The sequence below is a fragment of the Octopus bimaculoides genome, chromosome 23 (assembly GCF_046866305.1).
Source record: "Octopus bimaculoides isolate indiv1 chromosome 23, ASM4686630v1, whole genome shotgun sequence".
In the NCBI taxonomy this organism is placed as follows: domain Eukaryota; kingdom Metazoa; phylum Mollusca; class Cephalopoda; order Octopoda; family Octopodidae; genus Octopus; species Octopus bimaculoides.
This window is the reverse complement of record NC_142950.1, coordinates 28,593,866-28,601,365: the sequence shown is the minus strand read 5'-3', so window position 1 is coordinate 28,601,365 and position 7,500 is coordinate 28,593,866. Positions and strand designations below refer to the sequence as shown.

The 7,500-nt window shown below is 34.1% G+C and overlaps 1 protein-coding gene across 4 annotated transcripts in view; it reads right to left on the bottom strand.

The window, feature by feature from the left end:
- LOC106873040 (uncharacterized) overlaps window positions 1–7,500 on the bottom strand; it is a 526,342-nt gene that overhangs the window by 251,121 nt on the left and 267,721 nt on the right. For 2 of the 4 annotated variants that reach the window (XR_016238091.1, XM_089340318.1), the window contains exon 1: window positions 3,151–7,500. This exon is cut by the window's right edge and continues 2,327 nt beyond it. The exons of the other annotated variants lie outside the window; for them this stretch is intronic. The gene's annotated coding sequence lies outside the window, so the exon portion shown is untranslated. The remainder of the gene's footprint in view (window positions 1–3,150) is intronic. 4 annotated transcript variants of the gene reach the window in all.

Sequence of the window (7,500 nt, the reverse complement as noted above, 5' to 3'; positions counted from 1 at the left end):
CGTGTTGTGTGTTGGCTTTAAGACGTCTTGCGAGAGTTTTCATTTTTAAATAAAAATACATCGTAATTACTGAATACTTTGCCTTAGATTCTTTTTCCAAACAGACAGGTGCCTATATATATATATATATATATATATCACAGGCGACTCCAGGTCATCAGCATCATTCGGGCTCATCACAGATTTCGCATAAGACACATGCCTGCTCGAAGAATTCTTTGTTTTTCCGCTCTATTTCTGGCTCCAAATAGCTTATTTATATATATATATATATATATATATACATATATATATCTAGCACTATGCTAAGGGTAAAAATAAAGCAACCCTGCAACATACAGTTGATCTTTACGCACAGAATAACGGCAATCAACGACAGCGGAATGCACAACAAACATCAGCGATATGGCTGTCGTCTGCTCTCTTGACTGTCGTCTGCTAGTTAGTTTTTTTAGACCTATCAGACTCGTTCGTTTTCGCCCGAGTTGCTGCGTAATTTTTTCGTTCCTTTAAGAATATTGAAGAAAATATTGAATTTGAAATACTTTTAATTTTACGATTATAGATAACAATTCTGAGCCCGAGTCAGGCGCGTTTGAACGATGTCGAGAGATCGTCTGCTACGAATGATATTTTTTGACAGAAGGCAACTCTAAGACGACCGCCAGAAGCTGAACGAAAATAAATGGCGACCAAGCCCGAGTTATTGGCTGAAATTTCATATTTGAAGTCAGTGTTGGCAGAAATTAAATCAGCTTGCAAATACACGTTCACTTTACTAAATTTATACTCGGGTTAAGTCCGAGTGCCAGAGTCGCCACTGATTATTTAGATATCGTTGCTATTATGTTAAACTGTGGTATGTTCAAACTTGGCCAAATGCGTATTTTTCAATATTTAATTTTGCTTGCAATGGCCGATTCTTTTGGTCAAACTATCGTATCTCCAGCTGCTTCAGATATCAAAAATTGTCAGTGTAGTACAACGGTTTTACTATGGAATGCTGAAACTATTTTTTCGTTTTCTAAAAAAAAAAAAAAAAAGTAACGTTTTGGACTTACGACACTTTTGCACAATAACAACATTATACAGTAATCAATCGACTATTGCGAGTGTTATGTTCCCAAACCCCACATGATAAGTGAACATCCAAGAAATAGAAACAGTGCTGTACTGTATATTTTTTTAATTTTTATAATTTGTATATATTTATTTTATTATAAATGTAAAACAACATCATGGAGGAATCGAACTACGATTAAATGATAAACTGCGATATGGCGAAGGATTATTATCTCTCTCTCTCTCTCTCTCTCTCTCTCTCACTATATATATATATATAAATATATATATATAATTTCTGTGTGAGCTAGAGGTTAAGAAACCATCTAAGGGATAATACTTACCCAATATACTACTGGGTGTGTACCCAATTATTTATAGTCAAGTGCTTGTTATTACATGGCAATTAAGTATTAGGTATGGGCGGGAGTAAAAAGTGATTTCCCCATGATTTATACGGCAAATAAGAAAATGGAGAGGATATACAATCGATAGACATCAGCTAGTAAACATTCAAATATGTCTATTTATTAAATTAGATAATTCCACACCTATGTATGAGTAACACAGATTAACTGCATAGACAAGAATGTATATACATACATGTATAGACCGGTGAGTTTGATGTTAATGTTCAGAGTGAATATATCAGTAAATCAATGTCTACGAAGGGTGGGGGGATACGGAAGCTGGAATGTAGGAAATGATGGGTAGTTCTTCGGATAAGATGCAGCATTTTGTATGGGTTTGTCTGGGAGACAAGACAATATAGTTGACGAAAAGCGGTGAGGTTAGTACATCAAGTAGGCTTGGATGCAGTTAATTAATATCAAGTCATTAAATCAAGTTACTAGTAACTGTAGTACTAGCATTAAACTCATTTATAGTGTCTGAATTCTTTACAAATCTGCTAGGATTAAACAAACTTGTTAGAGGAAAGTCATTCTATCTAGAGGGTAACCAAACATAAATGACAATGAATGCTCGTTTATCGATAATGTCAAAATTAAACGTTAAGGAAGAATTAAACTCTGGTGTGGAGGCTGAGACTACCACAAGAGCCACATGAAGTACAGAAATCGCAAAATCGTTAGTACATCGTTTAAACTGAATTGCTGTATTTAGTATCAACCTTTTACACCCGCAGCTCATATCCACCCGACGTTAAGAATTCAGACAACCTTGTAAACCATTCTGCAAAGTGTACCTAACCACGTCGTTGATTGTCTTTAAATGTAATTTAAGGCTTTAGAAAATTCATTCACTTTGAAAATAACTTAATTTTGTTATATATAAATATATAACATATATATAAATATACAACATAATTTTGTTATATATAAATATGATTTATTAGTAAGCAAGTTTTCAATATATGTATGAGTGTATACATGTTAAGAATTTTTAATACAGATTTTTGTTAAACTTTACGTGGGAAGTTCGCCAATATTTCGTTTCACTTTCTACGCTATGTGCGTCAATAATTTCTTACTTGATCTCAGTTGCACCACTAAGGTTAAAAGAATGGAAACCAGTGATATATAGACACACATTGAAACTACTTTGTAAACATAATTCTATAATCGTACACCTTCTTCTGCTACCCATAACTTCTGTTTCATTTTACCTTGAGTTTTAGATACATCACCACCACACCACCACTCTAAATGTACATGTCTCTAACAAGTTGTTTTACAACTTGTTAGTAATTATTTCTATATATCTATTGTATTTTATAAAAAAGACAGAATATCAGTAACATGGTTAGGTGGATTAGTCTTGCACTAAGTCCAAACATAAAAGAACAGTCGCCTAAGTGCATTGTTAAATTATTTAAAAAATGCTCTTTTAGTCCAAACATAAAGGAACAGTCACGTAAGTGCAATGTTAAATTATTTTTTAAATGCTCTTTTAAATAAAATGACGCACGGTCATAATTAAGCTCACCTCAATTTCAGCAGCGCATATTCAGGGGAAAAACAGTTCTTGCACCATGGACCGGTTTCATGCAAAACAATTTTCCCAGGGACAAAGGGAACACAACACAATAAAGGGCATAACATATAATTTGATTATTACATCTCTTACCGTTTACTTGGTTCAGTCATTACACCAGAGCCTCGACTTCAGCATCTGCACATTTTTTTTGTTTTGTTTATCTTTTCTTCTTTGCTTTGTTTTGTTTTTATTATTATTTAAGCCTGGTACTTATTCTACCGTTTTCTTTTTGCCAAATTGCTGAGATACGGTCATGTAAGCAAACCAGCATTGGTTGTCAAGAGATAGACGTAATATAAGACCAACATGGCATGCGGAGAACTCAGTTTTCTTTCTTTCTTTCTCTCTCTCTCTCTTTTGAAAAATGCCTTACATGGCATCAAATACGATTATAAAAGTAACTCGTTTTTTCTTTCAGTTGTAAACTACAGAGTCCAAATGAAGACCCGTAGTAGTCCCATATATATATGCAATTCAAAATATATGCAATAATAAACCATGAAATAAATTTTTATTCTTCAAAACGAAACAAAACTAACAATAAGATGGAAAATAATGTTTAATTTTGTATACTTCCGCTTTATTTATATTTGAAAAGTTGTCTCCTACATTTTATAATTACAAAGATCAGATCCTCACTACGACACCATGAATATTTTGAAATTATATTTACGATTATATGAGACGTCCAGAATATTATTTTATCAAGTTTAAAGTGATTTGTTTTATGCCACAACCCATTTACCATTTCCATGGTGCTTCCCACTTCTCTTGATGACCTAAGCACATGCTTATTTCGCTTAATGGTTTATTCCAACCCTGACTACAAGGGATGGTTTAAAACAATTTTGAATCTTTTTTAAATATTCAATATTCCATGTGTCAGGATTTAGTTTGAATTTACATTTTTGCTCTTGATTTATGGTCAAAATAGACGTATTGATTATTAAAAAAAATTGATTAATAAAAATATGTGATGTTTATTTGTTCAACTTAGAAACCCTGGAGTGTTATGGAAATCGTATCCTAACGACTTTGAAGAACACATTGAATAATGTAGTCCAAGATACAATATTCTTTGATATGTTAAAAAGTGTACTGAAGCTCCCAGGTCTTGTAAATGAATTTACAATGATTAATTATAAGGCCCTGCTATGCCTATCAAAGCAAACTAACAACATAACCTCAAGGAAGTAGTTTGATCTGGTTAAAAAAAATAGCTGTCAAATCACCTTCAAATCATACCCTACTGTTTTAGAAAAGGCAGAACACATTGAATAATGTAGTCCTAGATATACAATGACCAAGAGACCATGGTTATGGTAGGAATATCTTTGATCCTAAGTCTACTAAGTCTGAATTGACCCAGAGCTAAACAACACAGGCCAACGAGAAAACCTGTACGAGGTCGTTCCATCTGCTAGAAATAAGAACCAGGTCTCCCTTAAATTACAACCTATGACCTTAAAAAGTGGATAATATAGTCTTAGATTACTGGTTCCTAATGCTTTATAGCTCAACAGTTCCCTGTCACAATGGAATTTTACAAATACCCCATCATGAAGCTTTAGAAAAAGATGTAATAATTGTTACAAATTTTGACCAAAGGACAGCAATTTTAGTGATAGGGTCTTAGCTAATACCGTCGACCCTAGTACTTGACTGGTACTTTATTTTATCAACCCTGAAAATATGAAAGCAAACACCTCACTGGCATTTGATCTCGAACAGTATAAAAAAAGATCCCCTTCAATTCAAGCAAGGTTGTTTTATGGAAGGCCAACAGTCGTCCCTACATACCAGCCTCCCCTCTCCATGCCACCAATGTTATCCAAGGCCAATACAGCTTGGTACTAGCAATGTTGCAATTCATTTCGACATCTGAGTTAACTGGAGGCTATTTATTGCTCATGCCAATGAAATGAATCCAACATTTCATTAATTCTTTTTTCATACTGTAGTATACATATTAAGATCATTAAGATATTAAGAAGAATTAAAATTATCAGTTTGACATCAAGCTCCACTCTTTAATTTTCCAAATCGTTTATCTTGTACTCTAGGCAAAAGTTCAGAATCTGAATAAATTGGTGACAGTCTGTACCGGCAACAATTTATCCAAAGTGGAGTCTGTGTGATGTTGATAAATTTGATTGATGTCACAAGAGTGTAAAGTTTAATATTTTGCATTATTGCTCTCCATCAGAGAATAAAGAACAACAAAGTTGTTAGTTAGTCTGTCAGCAGTGAATCTTTCATCATTCTCTGATGAAGAACAGGAGACCAATACATCAGACTGCGTTCTTTCTGTCTGTCAACCTTGAACAGTAGGTAGATACAATAACATTTATAAAGCAGAATTACCTGTAGAATAGTATTCAACATTGAAGTAATTCTTTTATCTTTTGCCACATTCCAGGAAGAAAAACTAGAAGTAGTTGATAGCTTCCGTTATCTAGGTGACCAAGTTAGTAGCAGGGGAGAGTGTACTGAAAGTGTAGCTGCTAGAATAAGAATAGGGGCAAGTGAAATTATGATTTTATTCACCTTTCTTCGAGCTGTGCGGATAATACCAGACTGACATGGTGCTTCAACTTAAGTGCGTAATTCAACTGAATCTTAATTATTTTTTATAAATATATATACATACATATATGTATATATATATATACACACACACACACAACTTATCAGCCCTGGTCAAACTGTCCAACCCCTGCCAGCATGGACAATGGACTTTAAATGATGATGATGACAATGACACATACACAGTGGACTCCTACAATTCAACCCATGCCAGCATGGACAACGGACATTAAATGACGATGATGATGATGATGACGATGACACATACGCAGTGGACTTCTACAATTTCCACTTCTCAAATTTACACGTAAAAACATTGGTTGATCCAACGTTATAGCAGAAGACACTTGACCAAAGTTGTGTGTGGTGGAATTGAACCTGAAACTATATGGCTGCAAAGTGAGCTTCTTAACCACACAGTAATACCAGCACCTAATATAATTACGCATGAGTGAAAGTAATATTATGAAAAGGATAATTAACACCTGTTGCAATATTGTGTATATCCTGTAGCTTCAACTACTTATAGGATGTTTGTGAATTCTAAAACAATTAACTGGTGTTTCTTTTTTTAATTTTTATTTCTATATCTTTTTATGCATCTATTTATTTATTTTCTAAATTCTTGTTATGCTTCAAAAGACGGAATTGCTTTCGATAACAATCTTTTAATATTTGTATCCACAGGTGATAGATAATTCCATAGTGAGGACACTGTATTTGTTTGTGTTTATTCTTTCTCGTGACATCTCTTGTAAATACTGTCTGTTTGTTTCATTTCTGTGACATGTGTATATCTATGTTCTTTGAATGTATCTGTGTTTGCGTGTGTCTCGTAATTCACTTTGAAATATTCATTAGTGCCTGTTCAAATATTTCTATGGTAATGCACAAAATGGAAGCAAGAATTATTTTAATCTAATTTGTGAATTTTCTCAAAGATATCAAATGTGTTGCAGTACAAGTTCTAGCTGCAACAATGTGGAATAATTTCTCAGATCCATTATTCTGTAGAATCAAGAATTTCTTTCCTTTCGTTATCTGTTAGATTTTGACCAAATATTTGACAACCATTTAAAAAAATTTTTTTCTCTGCCATTTTTTGATCTTTGCTTCCATGATTTCAAAGAAATCATTAGCATTACCATTTCTGGTATCGTCTTGTGTCTTTGATAATAAAAAAAACTTTTTTTTACTTTGGGACTGAAGTTATTTATTAAAGAATGTGGAAGAATAAGTACTCTCAAATGAATGGAAACTCTCTCTCACACACACACACACACACACACACACACACATCTTGTGCTTATTGTATTAGCACTGAGAAGATGTCTGCTCCAACAGGATTTGAACACAGAATGTAAAAGTTACTACTACTACTACTACTGATGCTGCTGCTTCTAAATGGTATTTGTTCTTTCTTCGATATCTCCATGAGCAACTGGCTTTACTCAATATCAGTGAAGTAAAGAAACACTTATATTGTGTGTTTGTTTCTGCAGTGTTGACATGTACCTCTTCATAGAACCTATTATTATAACTGTCATCTGTTTGGCTGTGAGAAATGCCTTCGAAAGTGACCCGAAGCTCAAAATGACTGTGCTCATGAAGAACAGCTACATCTTGGTGGCCATGGTATTCAGGGCCATCAAAGAGGAGGGCAGCAAGAGATTGAGGTGCATGGAGATGACTCTGCTCACTGACCGTATGCGAGAGCAACATCAGGAGTGCTGTCATTGCCTTCACAACAACTTGAAGTGTCATGGCAATCGAATTCTTGTTTTCCTGATGAAAATATCTTCACGGTCTATCCGGTCATTAACAAGCAGAACGACTGCATGATCAGTTTTGGCC